Source organism: Pongo abelii, chromosome 5, assembly GCF_028885655.2.
Source record: "Pongo abelii isolate AG06213 chromosome 5, NHGRI_mPonAbe1-v2.0_pri, whole genome shotgun sequence".
Lineage (NCBI taxonomy): Eukaryota > Metazoa > Chordata > Mammalia > Primates > Hominidae > Pongo > Pongo abelii.
The window spans coordinates 163,306,256-163,321,245 of record NC_071990.2 but is presented as its reverse complement, the minus strand read 5'-3'; the positions used below and the strand labels follow the sequence as shown (position 1 = coordinate 163,321,245).

General features: G+C 48.7%; 1 protein-coding gene across 1 annotated transcript in view; it reads left to right on the top strand.

Moving 5' to 3' along the window:
- Nucleotides 1–14,990, top strand: part of PRKN (parkin RBR E3 ubiquitin protein ligase) — a 1,392,587-nt gene that overhangs the window by 1,353,354 nt on the left and 24,243 nt on the right.

The window sequence follows — 14,990 nt, the reverse complement described above, 5'->3', positions numbered from 1 at the left end:
ATAAATCCTTTAGCCATTTTACTAATAGGAACCTAGTAAACAGACATAGAAATCCCAGAATATTTTGATTTTACAGTAGAGAATGTTAAAGATCTGAATGCTCTAAAATCAGAGCATGAATAAGTGCATCCCTATATGGAATTCTGCAGATGAGTTTATCTAATATTAGCATAACTAAATAAATAGAAGTGGTGAATTTGGGTCTTCTCATCTGCTCCTAAATTGCCAGCCATGAGCGTATGAGTGGATTTAGGACTGAGTTGCCATTTCCATAGCCCAGGCAGCAAATGCTCTTTCCATTAATTTTATTTTAGCTCAGGGACATTCAAACGAGAGCTTACCAGGTACTGACAGCAAAAGCAATAATGGCCCAGAGACCGCTGCCTCAGGACCGCTGTAATGGAGGCGGGTATACCTGAGGCTCTGGGAAATGGAGTTAGTCTAGCAATTTACATCCATATGCTCTGAGACTGCAAACATGGCAGAGGCTTCCACAAAGTGATACTCTGGCATCTACAGTATTTATCTGGAAACAGTAGCTGTAAGGGAAAGAAGAGCATTGCTTAACCTAAAGCCATCCAGGCGCCTGACCCTCCCTCTAATCCCATTCATTCTTCAGTCAAGAGGAACCATCCAGCTTTGGTGTTAAAGATTGAGGTAGCCCAAATTAAATGCTTTTAAATTGTTAAAACCTTAATATTGGATTCAGAAAAATAGGAAAAAGAAAGTTAGAGATGACCTAAACCATAGATGTCCAGCATCAGGGGAACTGTGTCTGCAAACAGTGTCAATTAGCAGACATTAAGTTGAGCATTTGGGTGGGTCAAGCAGCTGCTAGACTCTCTAGAAAAATGCATTGAAAAGTATATTTCCCGGCCGGGCACGGTGGCTTATGCCTGTAATCCCAGCACTTTGGGAGGCCGAGGTGGGCAGATCATGAGGTCAAGAAATCGAGATCAGCCTGGCCAACATGGTGAGACCCCGTGTCTACTAAAAATACAGAAATTAGCTGGGTGTGGTGGCGCACACCTGTAATCCCAGCTATTCAGGAGGCTGAGGCAGGAGAATCGCTTGAACCCGGGAGGTGGAGGTTGCAGTGAGCTGAGATCGCACCACTGCACTCCAGCCTGGTGACAGAGCGAGACTCCATCCCAAAAAAAAAAGAAAAGAAAAGAAAAGTGTATTTCCCTTTAGAGGCTCATAGGGGAGCCATGGGGGGAGATTTACTGGAAAATGAATATCGTAATTACAGTAATATGCTAAAGCAAAGCTTAGCAACTCTATAGCTTTATATAAAACACTTCCAGGTTTCCCTGGAAAAGTCACGGAAGATGGGTCAGAGTTTGTCAGGACAGCAGGACAGTGTGGTAAAGGACATTCCAGCAGAGGGTGCCACATGGGCAAAGTTGCAGAGGCCAGAACCTCTTCAACCAGATTGTGTCCTCTGTTCCCCTGCGTCTCCAGGCCCAAGATGACATCTGTTGCACAGACATTTAATAGATGGTTTGTTGAGTGGTGGTAGCATCTATAAAGAAAGAGACATTATTTCATTTTTTTTTTTGAACCAGGGTCTCACTGTGTTGCCCAGGCTGGAGTGCAGTGGTACGATCTTGGCTCACTGCAGACTCCTTATCCTTGGCTCAGGCAACCCTCCCACCTCAGCCTCCCGAGTAGCTGGAACTGCAGGCACATGCCACCACACCAGGCCACTTTTTGTATTTTTTGTAGAGACAGGGTTTCAGCATGTTGCCCAGGCTGGTCTTGAACTCCTGAGCTCAAGCAAGCCTCCCAAAGTGCTGAGATGACAAGCGTGAGCCACTGCGCCCCATGAGACATTATTTCATTCATTCAACAAATACGCATTAAACACCCGTAATATGTTAGGCATGGTTCTAGGCCCTGGGGACAAAGAGTAAGACAACATCCCTGCTCCCATGGAGTTTCTATGGCTTCAGTAGATGCCACAGAGGTTGCACAAACAACTGACATGATAGGAATTCTGAGGAGGTATAGTTAATCCACATCAGAGTCATCCCAGAAAGAACTCAGGATGAAACAGGCCTGCAGTTAGACCCCCCCAGGAGATGAGGCCCTTCCTGCTTCTAGTTACTGATCACAGGGCCAGCCTCCAATTCCTCTTATTTTAAAACAAAGCAAACCAACCAGCCAAACTAAAAAGATGTCTGCTGGTGAACAGTTGCCAGACAACGGAAAGCAACTAACTGGGGTCTTTGCTGCCCTGTTTTCCTACGTCTCTGAGTCGATCAGGGTCCCTCAGGAGAGAAAAGCCAACCCAGATGGGCACAGGAGGAGATGTTAATGGAAGGGATGACCTGCAGAGGCGGGCTGGGGCCACAGGAACCATCACAGGGCTGAGGGCCCCGGAGCAAGCATCAATGGGGAGCCATGACCACCCCAGGCCTGCAGAGGCAGGGGGAGGAAGAGTCCCGTGAACCCCGTGAGCTGCAGCCGTGGAGAAGGGGCCTCATGACAGGAGGTGTCATCATGGGGCATCCAGCGTTGCCCAGAAATAGCCCCACACAGGAAGGGAGCGAGCATGGACATCCTGCCTCCTGCCTCCTGCCATCCGATCTCTTGCTAATGTCTCCCATGGGCCATACCCCACCAAAGCCAGACACAAGGGATCCTAGGGGCACAGCCCATGGGAGTCAGCCTTCCAGATGCAAAGCAGAGAGGGGGAAGAATACAGAATCACCAGCACCTTCTCTATGAGCGAATTTACCGATCTTCCCAACTTCCTTGTTTCAACCATAGCTGCTCTTGGATGTGGGAAGGCATGAACCAAACAAGCTATTTCTTCAAATTTCATGACCCAATTCGATTTAGTAACAGAATGAAGGGTTTTTATTTTCATAGAGCTGGCTTATTTTCTGTTCCCTACATTTCTCTCAAGCAGCATGGTCTCCAGGAGGATAACCTCTGCAGTTTCATTGACCTGAAATCTTTGAAAGGATGACACTCTATACATCTCACAATAAAAGCCCAATTGCAGCCTCCCTTGGAACTGAAGGCTTTAGATGTGTTCTCACATCTGAATTTTGCTAATAATAACTAAATACCCTCATCAGCCCTCTTCACACTTTCTTTCAATTCCACTCAGTTGCGGGGTTCTTTGCTTTGAGCCATTTGTGACTCGTTTCTGCTGTTCTTCCCTTTAGCGTTGATTGGTTTCTGTTCTTGCACATTACATGCTCCAGCCAGGCGAGCCCATTTCTCTTGAGTCCCAATCAGCTTTTCCTATCAGTTAGACCGCTGGACCTAAAACTTAATGCATTTTTTGATTAATGCAATAATTTTTTTAAAGCAAACTCAAAAATTGGCTTTAAATTGGTTTTAAAATATTGAGCAAGCTTTAAGTTGAAACTGCTGGGAGTTTGGGAAAGCAGTGACAGAAGATCAATCCATCACAGACTAATGAGAGTCCAATCCCATTTGCTTTCCTTGTTTTTCCATGCTTGTTCTCCTCCCCATGTTCCAGTTCCTTCTGCGTATTCCCCCTGGAGACTTGCTAATAACTACACACTTGCTCTTGCAAGCCACATAAACTGGTTCTAAGTAGTTGATGTTCCTCTCGCTATTCAACAGGAGTGCAGACTGAGACTTCCAGATTTTTAGTGGTGCTATCTAAAGCCACAGAGGAGATCAATTTCAGTGGCTATACTTTATCTAAGTAGTTGGGGATCAGCAACTGCTCTCTCTAATATATCTATAGTTTCTGAGGGGAATGTGCCTATGCCTGCCTGCCAACCACGCCTCCTGCTCAACATTCTAGGCCCAGATCATGTTACCTCCTCCCAGAAGCCATCTGCCCTCCCCACTACATCCTGTAAGCTTTCAGACAACTGTACATTCTGATACATTCGTCACTTGAAATATTGTTTCTCTGTCTCTTCACAAAAAATCTGGGCTTTGTTTGTTTTTTTTTGTTTGTTTGTTTTTGTTTTGATTTTTTTTTTTTTTTTGAGATGGAGTCTCTCTCTTTCGCCCAGGCCGGACTGCAATGGCACTATCTCGGCTCACTACAAGCTCTGCCTCCCGGGTTCACGCCATTCTCCTGCCTCCGCCTTCCAAGTAGCTGGGACTACAGGCACCTGCCACTGTGCCCAGCTAATTTTTTGTATTTTTAGTAGAGACGGGGTTTCACCGTGTTAGCCAGGATGATCTTGATCTCCTGACCTCGTGATCCACCCGCCTTGGCCTCCCAAAGTGCTGGGATTACAGGCGTGAGCCACCGCACCCGGCCTAAAAAGTCTGTGCTCTGTTAGTGCAGGGTTTGTGCCTGTCGCATCCTGTATTCTTCAGTGCCTGGCACAGAGTAGGTGATCATTAAGTGTTTGTTGAATGAATGACAAATCCCTCCTTCATCCACACACCTCCCTTCCTACCATGAAGCTGGGTAAGTACAGGAAAAGAATGGACCGTAGCTTCAGGGCTGGATTATGTCTCAGTAATCTTTTGAATCATAAAAGAAAATTAGATTTTCACAGTAAACCTCAGTTCCTTCCATCTGCCTCCTAAATTAGAAAAATAAACCCAACATTTGCTTGGGATAAATATAATAATGTGCACTTGTATCGTGCTTGATTACAAAGCGCTTTCAAATACACCATCTTATTCTGAGCCTTATCTCAAGTTTTTGTGATAGATTTTGTCCAGAGGCAAGGGAGAGTGAGGGAGAGTGGCCACCCAGGGACATAGAGTTGACAAGCCCCAGACCGTGATTTTACCCAGGTCTTTGGGAGCTGCACCAGCCAGCACTGATGACCATTCCAGTCCCAGTGAAGCAGAAATGCGCTTCCATTGTTCTTACTGGTCACTCTGCCTTTTGAAAGAGGGGGATGAGTGGGATGTTGTTGGCTTGTCAAACACAATACCAGGGATGGCCAACTCAGATGCCAACAGCAACACAACCCTTAAATGAGTGAGGCAGAGTTGAAGCCTGCTTCATGGACCTGTCAATATTTTGATAAGGATGCAAAGATAAATTTCATTTTCTTCTGCTTTTCCTATTAAAACAAACAGAACAACAAAAACACATCAACACAAAAGCCTGCAAGCATAATGACACATAGCCCCATGCCGGGGCGGGTGGGAGTGGTCTGTGGCAAACTGGAGTGGGCATGGCTTGTTGTGGGGTGTTGGGGAGACAGCTGCTACACAGCTCCCCAGTTCAGGTCCATGTTTACCCAGCAGAAATGTGAGCCCAATGGTACCAGGCCTTCCAGTGTGATTTTGTGATGTCAGTAGCATAAAATCCATGTGTTTTTGTTAAATATCTTTATTTTTAAATGTTGAGAATTAACATTTTTTAAAAATCTTAAACACATCTATAAGTGGAATTTTGGCTGCAACGTTGTGTTACACTTCCTACATTATGTGCCTTTGAACCTCATTTCGACTGTGAATTTCTTATAATTAGTGGAAAGAAGGAAGAAGAAGGATGCTCAGTACACGTTTATAAAGCACCTTTTATTACCACGCATAGTACTAGGCATTTTGGATACAACATTAAAGACACACTTGGTGGGAGGCTAAGGCAGGAAAATTGCTTAAAGCTGGGAGGCGGAGGTTGCCACTGCACTCCAGCCCAGGCAACAGTGAGACTCTATCTCAAAAAAAAAAAAAAAAAAGAAAAAGATAGACTTGGACTTGGCCTCTGTTCTCATAGGGTTTGTAATCTAGTGAAGTAGAAAAACAGTTTGACAAATAATTAAAATGTTGTATGCTAAGAGGCACAAGAGAGAGTGTTCAGGATGCTTTGGAAGCATAAAAGTGGGACCTGGCCAGTTCTCCATGGGTTTGGAGGAATTGTTCATTGAAAGAAGTGAAATTTGAGACCTACAGGGATGAGCTCTCCAGGCAAGGAAGGAACTTATTGGTGTCCTCAGCAAAGGGACAAGGTGTGCAAAGTTCTGGAGATGAACACGAATGACATGTTCAGGGAGGTGGAAGACACTCCCTTAATTGTGCCATAAAGTGATGGTGGCTGTGGCCACAGACTAGCATGGAGATGGAGCCACAAAATGAAGGGCCTTATCAGTCACAGGCAGGAGTTTGGGATTTAGGGCAGTGAGAAGGCATCTGGAGATTTTTTAAAGACTGACATCATCAGATGGGTGCTTTCGAAAGATCTCTGTGTAATATGAAAAACACTTAGTAGGGAATTGTAGTAGTACATGTTTTCCAGGAAGAAAACCCTGAGCTGCTTGAGATTCGAGTGCAGACTGTGTACTGGAGGATGCTATGGGGAATCGCATGAAGCAGATTGAAGGAAGGCTGAACTGCCGTGCAGTTGCCACAGCAGGTCCTAGAAGGAGCTCTGGAGCTGGATGAGCCTTTTGAGTTGTTGTGCCTGGACACAGAGTGGTCAGGCCTTACATCCCCATGCATAGACCAGGTTTTCGATGTGGGCTTCCCCCAGAAGGAAGAATGGCTTTGGGTGAAGCAGCTTTCTTCAGCTGGGGGCATTTCCCGAGTGGAGACTTGGCAGAGAGCTGTCTGCTGTGGACACACCCAGCAGCAGGGATATCAGTCCTGGAGGAGGGGTCTGGCCAGCCTCACAGCATCTGCTGTTGTCTACCCCTTGCACTGCCTGGAGACATTTGCTTGTGGAATGAGAGAGACTGGAGAAATGTACAGATGGAAGGTTAGCAGGGTACACTATATATACAGCTCATGCTGCCACAGCTGGTCTTGAAGTTGCAGCTGACTCCCATTGACTTCCTTCTCGCCTACTCATTCTAGATTCCCCTCGCCCTTAGAGAAGACCTCTAAGTGGCTTACCTTGCGGGGTGACACAGACATCATCCCTGATGGGTCCAGGCTCCTGGGTGCCATTCTAAAGCCATGACTACTAAATGATTTGCTGTCAACATTGGGCAGGGGAGGACCAAGAGATGCCACAGTGAACCAGCTGGGTGCCAAATGCATTCTTCCCATTTAAATACCCCATTCTATAACTGCAGCCCTGCCTGCTCCTGAGAGTCAGTTACCCCTTCCAGGATGGCAACTCCCTTTGTAGCCTGCTAATCCCTTGGCAAATGCAACATAAAGTGACCAGAACTTTTGCTGTGTTCTCTGGCAAAAGTACTCTCATGCTGGAAGCCAGGGCCCCTACATATGCAAGGCCAGGTTGCACAGATGGAGAGCATAAATTCTAAGTGGGCCACTGGGAGTGAGAAGTGGGGCCATCCCTACTTCCACCCCTTGATTCCTGAACCATTGCGTTCTACCTGCTGGAGACACACCCTGCACCATGGTAGTTGTTGATTCAGAGTGTAAACCTCACCTTAGAAGACAGCGCCCACATCACAGTGCAGCTCCAGAGGCATCGTGCAAGCCTGGTCCATCTGTCTCATCAGGTCAACAGCTTCTGGGCAGTAGGATGTGTGACAGGACCAGTGTTCCCATGGGCGTGCGCCCACTGGGACACAATGTAGTGTCATGCAGGGTGCCGGTAGCCTGCAGATGCTAGTGCTGGCTGAGGCTCTGTTGCCAAGAAAGGCAAACCCACACCCAGAATAGGAGTCACTTCCTGTCAAGATGGAGTGTCTTCATCTTCCCCGGTGTCAGTGTGATCCACCTGACACCCACTGGCCAGTTAGTTGGTCTCCTCGAGGAGTGGAGGACACACAGGACTCGGTGCCGCACTTTGTTGCCGGCAGGTTGAATGTTGGCAGTGTGGCAGATGGGGGGATGCCCGAGCTGGGGGTCCTGGAATGGCTTCACCCCATCACCACTCTTGCTCCACGCAGGAGTGCCCCAGCCCAGGACTGCTGTGGCCAGTGACGGAGGCTGGCAGCGGTCCACTGGCCAGGTCGCTCCATCTGCTTGCTGAAGTGCTCTCCTGTGAGCTCTGCCGTGTTGTGCAAACATGCGGACATGTCCTGCCCCTCCCACGGGTCTGTCCACGTGCCTGCTCTGCAGAGCTCCTTGTCTTACCTGTCCTCAGTCTTCCAGATTTTCTCCATCCCTGCCCTTAAGGAGGCTGCCAAGACGTTTGCCACTGCTTAGGAGCTTGTATCTATTCCTAACTCAGGACTCTTTCCTTTCCACACACAGTCCACTGTCAGCTGCTGCCTCATCTGTTTGGGCTGCTGTCACTCAATACCATAGACTGGCTAGCTTATAAACAACACACATTTATTCCTTGCAGTTCTGGAGGCTGATAAGTCAAAGATGAATGCACTAGCAGATTTGGGGTCTCATGAGGGACCACTTTTTGGTTTGTAGATGACGTCTTCTAGCTATACCCTCACATGGTGGAAGGGGCAAGGCAGCTCCCTGGGACCTCACAGGATGAGAGGTGACTGGTTAATGCCCTCTCTTTATAAGGGCACTAATCCTATTCCTGAGGGCTCTGACTTATGACCCAATCACCTTGCAAAGGCCTCACCTCCTAATCCCACCACCTTGGCGATTAGGTTTCCACATAGGAATCTGGGGAGACACAAACACTCAGACCATAGCAGTTGTGTTACCCAAGGCTCTGCCTATTGACAGGGTCTCCCCTTGCCCCTCTCTTTCAACCCTATCGAGGGTTACAGGATAGCAACAGCGCATTTTTGGCTTGCAGCCGTATGTTAAGCTAACTCAGTTGTGACCCAAGCTTGGATCCCTCACTGTGTCATAAGGAATCCCCCCAGCCCAGCCACCACCACCATGGGGCCATGATTGTGAGCCCAAGGAGAGGCAGTCACGCCACGGTGTGGATGGCACGGGGGTCTGAGGACCTGCTTGTGCAGCTCACTCATGCCCCGTGGGCCTGCTTGGGCCTGGGCCTGGATGCCCCACTCGTGTCTTATAATAATTGCTGCACTGATGCTTCAATTCCACAGGGCTCAGTAGCATGCCAGGGGCTCTTTTTCAAATGGTCCATCGTTCTCAGCTCCTGAACCCCCAAAATCTTTACTGGGATGCTCTTACTGGCCTGCAGGTAGCCCCATGTGACCTCTTTTCCCTCCACAGACACCTGGAATCCACAGGGTCTGCCTGCATGCACACTCACAGAGACAGGGTGCTTGCATGCCGCCTGACCCTGCCCTTTGCTCCTCGGGGCCCCACTCAGAGCTTCCAGCACTGTCTTCCAACAGTGACAGGCTCCTCTTTGGCCACTGGCGGGAGAGATTCCAGCTCTAACTCCATTTTAGAGTTTGCTTCCTAGGACTGTCCAGGCACCAAGTGCCACAGGTTATAGGTTCCCAGGAGAACAGGCTCTGAGACTTGCAGGCAGGGAGTGTCTCAGGGGTGCTCTCAACAGCACCTTCAGGAAGAGAAGGAAGCAGGATTGGGTAGAGGTGGAGTCCCACTGCAGTGTGGTTGCCACAGAAGACTGAGGGGAGCCAGAGGTAGGAGGCTAGAGGTGGGCCCTTCACATCCACCCTCTACCACTGGGTGTGAGTCGCCCCACCACCGTGATGTGACGATGTGACCTGAGTCCCAAGGTGGTTGGGCTGGGAGCACAGCAGAGCACCCCCTAAAAGGGCCAAACCAGAGACACACTAGGCACCAGGAATCCGGTCAGGGAATACAGAGGAGGGGATGGGCTTGAGGTAGGATCTGCAGAACTTGGCAGTGGATTAGAAGACAGGATGAGAGGTGACGGGTTAATGTTGATGCGTGAATGTCTAGCTTGGAACCATGGTGGTGCCACTGGCTGGAAGAGGAGACAGAAACAAAAGCAGGTTGTTCGGGGAGACACACGTTCATTGTGGACATCTCAGCTAGGGGTTCAGTGGGGAAAGGAGTGGATGCCTAGACCACCTCAGAGGAGAATCTAGGCTGGTGCCAGCGATCAAGATGCAAGATTGACAATCTCCAACGAACTGCCCCTTATCCATGCTCCCCACACCCACACCCACCCCTTCAGAGTTACAGTCCAGGAGAGGCTAGGAGGTGCACCTCCCTCAGTGGAAGACACTGAAGCAGCAGTGGCTCCAGGGAGCTGAGATCTTTTGATATATTTTGCCCCAGCATCTCACCGCAGAGCCGTCTCCCAGCCATTGACTGCCTTCACACACAAGTGCAGTCCCAGTATTGGGAGACGGGTGTAATTTATTATTCCCGGAGATCTAGATCCCCGGTTATTTGGGAGTGTGTTTTCTGAACCGCTTGTTGGTTTAAGTAAAGCAGGTTTGATGCCACTTCTCTTGAATCCATGACCCTGGACCCGCCACCTAAGTGGATGTGCAGATGGGATGGAACGGCTGCGACAGATCTCCATTAAAGCCAGCGCGTCGTTCGGGCTCAGCCTTGCACTGTGAAAAGCTGAGTCAGTGCCAGGACAGCACCAGCCCCTCTGCAGTGCGTTTCCAAGGCACTCAGCTTGTGTGCGAAGGTTTGCTCTGGGGCAGCAGAAATGGCCCTTGACAGGTCGTCAAAGGCCCGGTTTGATTTCCTCCTCTTCCAGGCAAGTTGCTGAAAGGCTCACAGCCTTTTTGTCGCCTGCCACACAGAGCCAGTAAGATCTACCAAGCTATAAATAATGAAATGAGTGTGTGTTTAGCCATTTGTAAGTTGCAAAGTATTACAAAATGGTGAAACTTGGGGGTTTGAGTTTTTAAGGCTGAATGCTAAAAATGTCAGGCACTGTGGAGAGAGGAAAGGAAAGATAAGATTGATTGGGATTGAAAGACAAGTGAAGGCATGCTGCGTGCGCACACACACAGTGGCACCACCCTGCCCTTGGAGGCTGATCCTGACCATGCAGACCTGGGGCTGGGGCTCTCCAAGCGCACTCCTGTACTGCAGAAACCCTTCTTCTCTTCTGGACTGTCACTCCAGCACGGCAGAGCACCGAGCCCCTGCGCCGCACTTCCCTGGGGTGGCAGCTTCCAGCCAGGGGCGTCCTCCCTCTGCAGGAGCCTCAGCACCCCCAGGGGGTTCCCTCCACCCCCAGGAGTTCTGCCTTGAGGGGCATGGCCTGCAGGTCCCCTGCGTTCTCTCCGCTGTGGGGGTCATGGCCTGCGCATCCCCTGAGCTCGCTCACCTGTGGGGGTCACGGCCAGCGGATCCCCTGTGCTCTCTCCCCTGTGGGGGTCACGGTCTGCGGATCCCCTGAGCTCACTCACCTGTGGGGGTCACGGCCTGCAGATCCCTTGAGCTCGCTCACCTGTGGGGGTCACGGCCTGTGGGTCCCCTGAGTCTTCCTCTGCACGGCCACAGTGCAGCCTCCAACAGATGCCTGCCCGGCCTGACACATGGGACCCTTCCCTGAAAATGATGCTGTCCTGAAGGCTTTTGGATCCCAGAGGGGTTTTAGGATCCCAGCAGAGTTGGTAAAAAAAGGTCTGAATGTAAATTCCGAATCTGATTTTGCAAGTGTATACCCTGTATACCCTGTGTACTAGACTCCATAAACAAGTGGCTAGAACAAGTTCACAACGTGGAAAATATTTGTGTGGAAACTTATTATCACAGCTACACACCACACACACACCCCCCCCACACATACATCACACATGCCACACACATAAACATAACACACATCACACATACACACCACACATATATAACACACATCACACATACACACACACCACACATACATCACACATGCCACACACATATCACACATGCCACACACATAAACATAACACACACATCACACATACACACCACACATATATAACACACATCACACATACACACATATACATAACATGCACACCATGCATTACACATACCACACACATCACCACACACCCATTACACACACCACACACCCATCACACACACCACACATCCATCACACACACTACACGCATGCACCACACACCCATCACACACACCACACACACGCACCACACACACATAAACATAACACACACCACATCCACATACACCACATATACACATAACACACATGACATACACACATAACATGCACACCATGCATTACACACACCACACATGTGCGCCACATATACCACACACACATACACACCACACACACTACACATACAGCATACACATATACACAACACACATACACACAGAACACATACCACACACAGATACATAACACTGCACACACTCGCCACTCACATACACACCACATACCCCACGGGCATTTGGATCTCCTCAAAAGAAAGCGCCCCTGGCAATTCTCTGCACACCCCACTCAGTATCAGAAGGCAAGCAGCTGCAGTGCGCCTCTGATGCACCAGATGGCGCTAAACCCTTAAGGAAAATGCTGGATTTGGCCAGAAACAAAAATAAAATGACCTGGGGGAAAAGGGAGTGAATGCCACTTTGAAAGGCACCCCAGCTATGCCTGCATAGTGGCCCAGCCGACAACAGGCAGGAGGAAATCGAAGGACTGTGTCCCCAGGAGCAGCATTTCTGAGAGGTGTGCAAATTTGAAAAGCTAACAGCTAGATCCTGGCCCCCATAAATCCTTCATTAAAAATGGGGCTTGCAGAGGGGACAAAATATTGTCACTCCACAGAAAAGCATGTTGACCATGTGTGAGGAAAACGGTTCACCTGCTCTACACTTGTTCCTTGCAAGCACAGAGGCATAGCCCGTTTAAACTCAGCACCCCTGCAAGCACAGAGGCATAGCCCATTTAATTCATCACCCCTGCAAGCACAGAGGCATAGCCCATTTAATTCATCACCCCTGCAAGCACAGAGGCATGGCCCATTTAACTCATCGCCCCTGCAAAACACAGAGGTATAGCACATTTAAACTCATCACCCCTGCAAACACAGAGGCATAGCCCATTTAGGCTCAGCACCGCTGTTCTCCAGGGTTGCATTTACCTTCTTTCAGCAAGGACCAGGTGTTCCCACCTGTGTCTGAGGAATCCAAGACAAGCAGAAGGGGCTTGAAGTCAAACAGATCTAGTCTTAAGCATGAGTTTCAGCCTAGCTGTGGTGGGTAATTTTCTGCATCAACGTAGCTGGGCCGCATAGCCCAGTTGTTGGATCCAGCACTAGTCAAGGTGTCACTGTGGAGGTATTTTTGTAGACGTGGTTAACATCTATACTCAGTTAACTTTGAGGTCAAGGAGATGACCCTCTATAATGTGGGTGGGCCTCACCCAGTCCATGGAAGGCCTGACAGCAAAGACGTCGGTTTCCCAGAGAAGAGAAAAATTCTGCTCTCCCGAGTGTGGTGGCAGCCCCACACTTTGGGAGGATCACTTGAAGCTAAGAATTCGAAACCAGCCTGGGCAACAAAGTGAGACCCCATCTCTACAAAAAATATTTTTTAAAGATTAGCAGAGGACAGAAGCATGTGCCTGTAGTCCCAGCTACTCGGGAGCCCAGGATTTCCAGGCTGGAGTGAGCTATGATCTTGCCACTGCACTCCAGCCTGGGCAACAGAGTGAGACCCTGTCTCAAAAAAAAAAAAAAAAAAAAAAAAAGGATCTCTCTGTCTTTGTTGACCACAGTGTATGCAGACCTTCTGCAAGCAGTGGTTCTCTGAAGCTCTGCAGGCTAGCGACATCGGCATCACCTAGGAATTTGTTAAACTGCCAGTCCTTGAGCACAACCCCAGACCTACGGATTCAGACCCAGAGGCGCAGTGGGGGAGCCACAGCAATGTGTGTTTAACAGGCGCTTCCGGTGCCACTGGTTTGAGAGCCGCTGTTCTGCTAACGGGGAAGCTCCACAAGGCAGGGATTGTTGGCTTGCTATTTGTCGTCTCTCTTGTTTACTGGGATGTATCCCCAGGGTCCAGGACAGTGCCTGGCACATCTTAGACACCCAACACATGTTTCTTGAATGAAAATATTTCTGCATTCACTCTAGCAAAAATAATAGTCTACTTTGTGCCAGAATAACTATACTTTGCACAAAAGGTAGGCTCTGTCGTCGGCTTTGACCCCTCTCGCATCCTATTAGTGATGATTCCGCATTCAGAATCCCATCTATGTGGATAATTTTGGTCACTGCTGACCTAAGCCAACCACAAACTAGAGAATGTCATTATCAAAAATACAAATCAGCATATTTTCTAGCTCAAGTGTAGATTTTTCCCATATGTCAACTTGTAACAATAGTTGAACACAAAGCACTTTTAAAATAACCAATAAATGGTACCTATTAATAATTCTGCTACTTAATATTTATGTTGTTCCATTTTCCCCCATTAATCTCAAAATAGGTTGATAGATATTATTTTACTTCACTTCCCCTTCAGGAAGCATTTAAGGCCCCATGGGGCAAGACTCTGTAAGATCTCGTCTGTGGCACTTGGCACACATTCCACTCCTAGCAGAAATCACCACTGTTAGAATCATTGTCAAAGATGCCCTTCTGGGCCAGGCATGGTGGCTCATGCCTGTAATCCCAGCACTTTGGGAGGCCAAGGCAGGCAGATCACCTGAGGTCAAGAATTCGAGATCAGCCTGGCCAAAGTGATGAAATCCCATCTCTACTAAAAATACAAAAATTAGCCAGGTGGGGTGGTACATGCCTGTAATCCCAGCTACTCAGGAGGCTGAGGCATGAGAATCGCTTGAACCCAGGAGGCGGAGGTTGTAGTGAGCCGAGATTGCATCACTGCACTCCAGCCTAGGTGACAGAGCAAAACTCCATCTCAAAAATAAATAAATAAAAAAAAATAAATGCCCTTCTGAATTGCATTCTAAAGCATGGCTTGGGGAGTTTGGAGCTTAGTGGAGTAGCCTTGTATTGCTTACAGTGTAGCCTTGTATTCCCCCGAGCCCTTGGCTAGACACCCCATTAAATCCCAACACTCTGATGATTTCTTTAAAAAAAAAAAAATAACAAAATAGGCCGGGCGCAGGGGCTCACACCTGTAATCTAAGCACTTTGGGAGGCGGAGGTGGGCATATCACCTGAGGTCAGGAGTTCAAAACTAGCCTGGCCAACATGATGAAACTCCGTCTCCTCCCTCAGCCTCCCAAGTAGCCGAGTGTGGTAGCAGGCACCTGTAATCCCAGCTACTTGAGAGTCCGAGGCAGGAGAATCATTTGAACCCACGAGGTGGAGGTT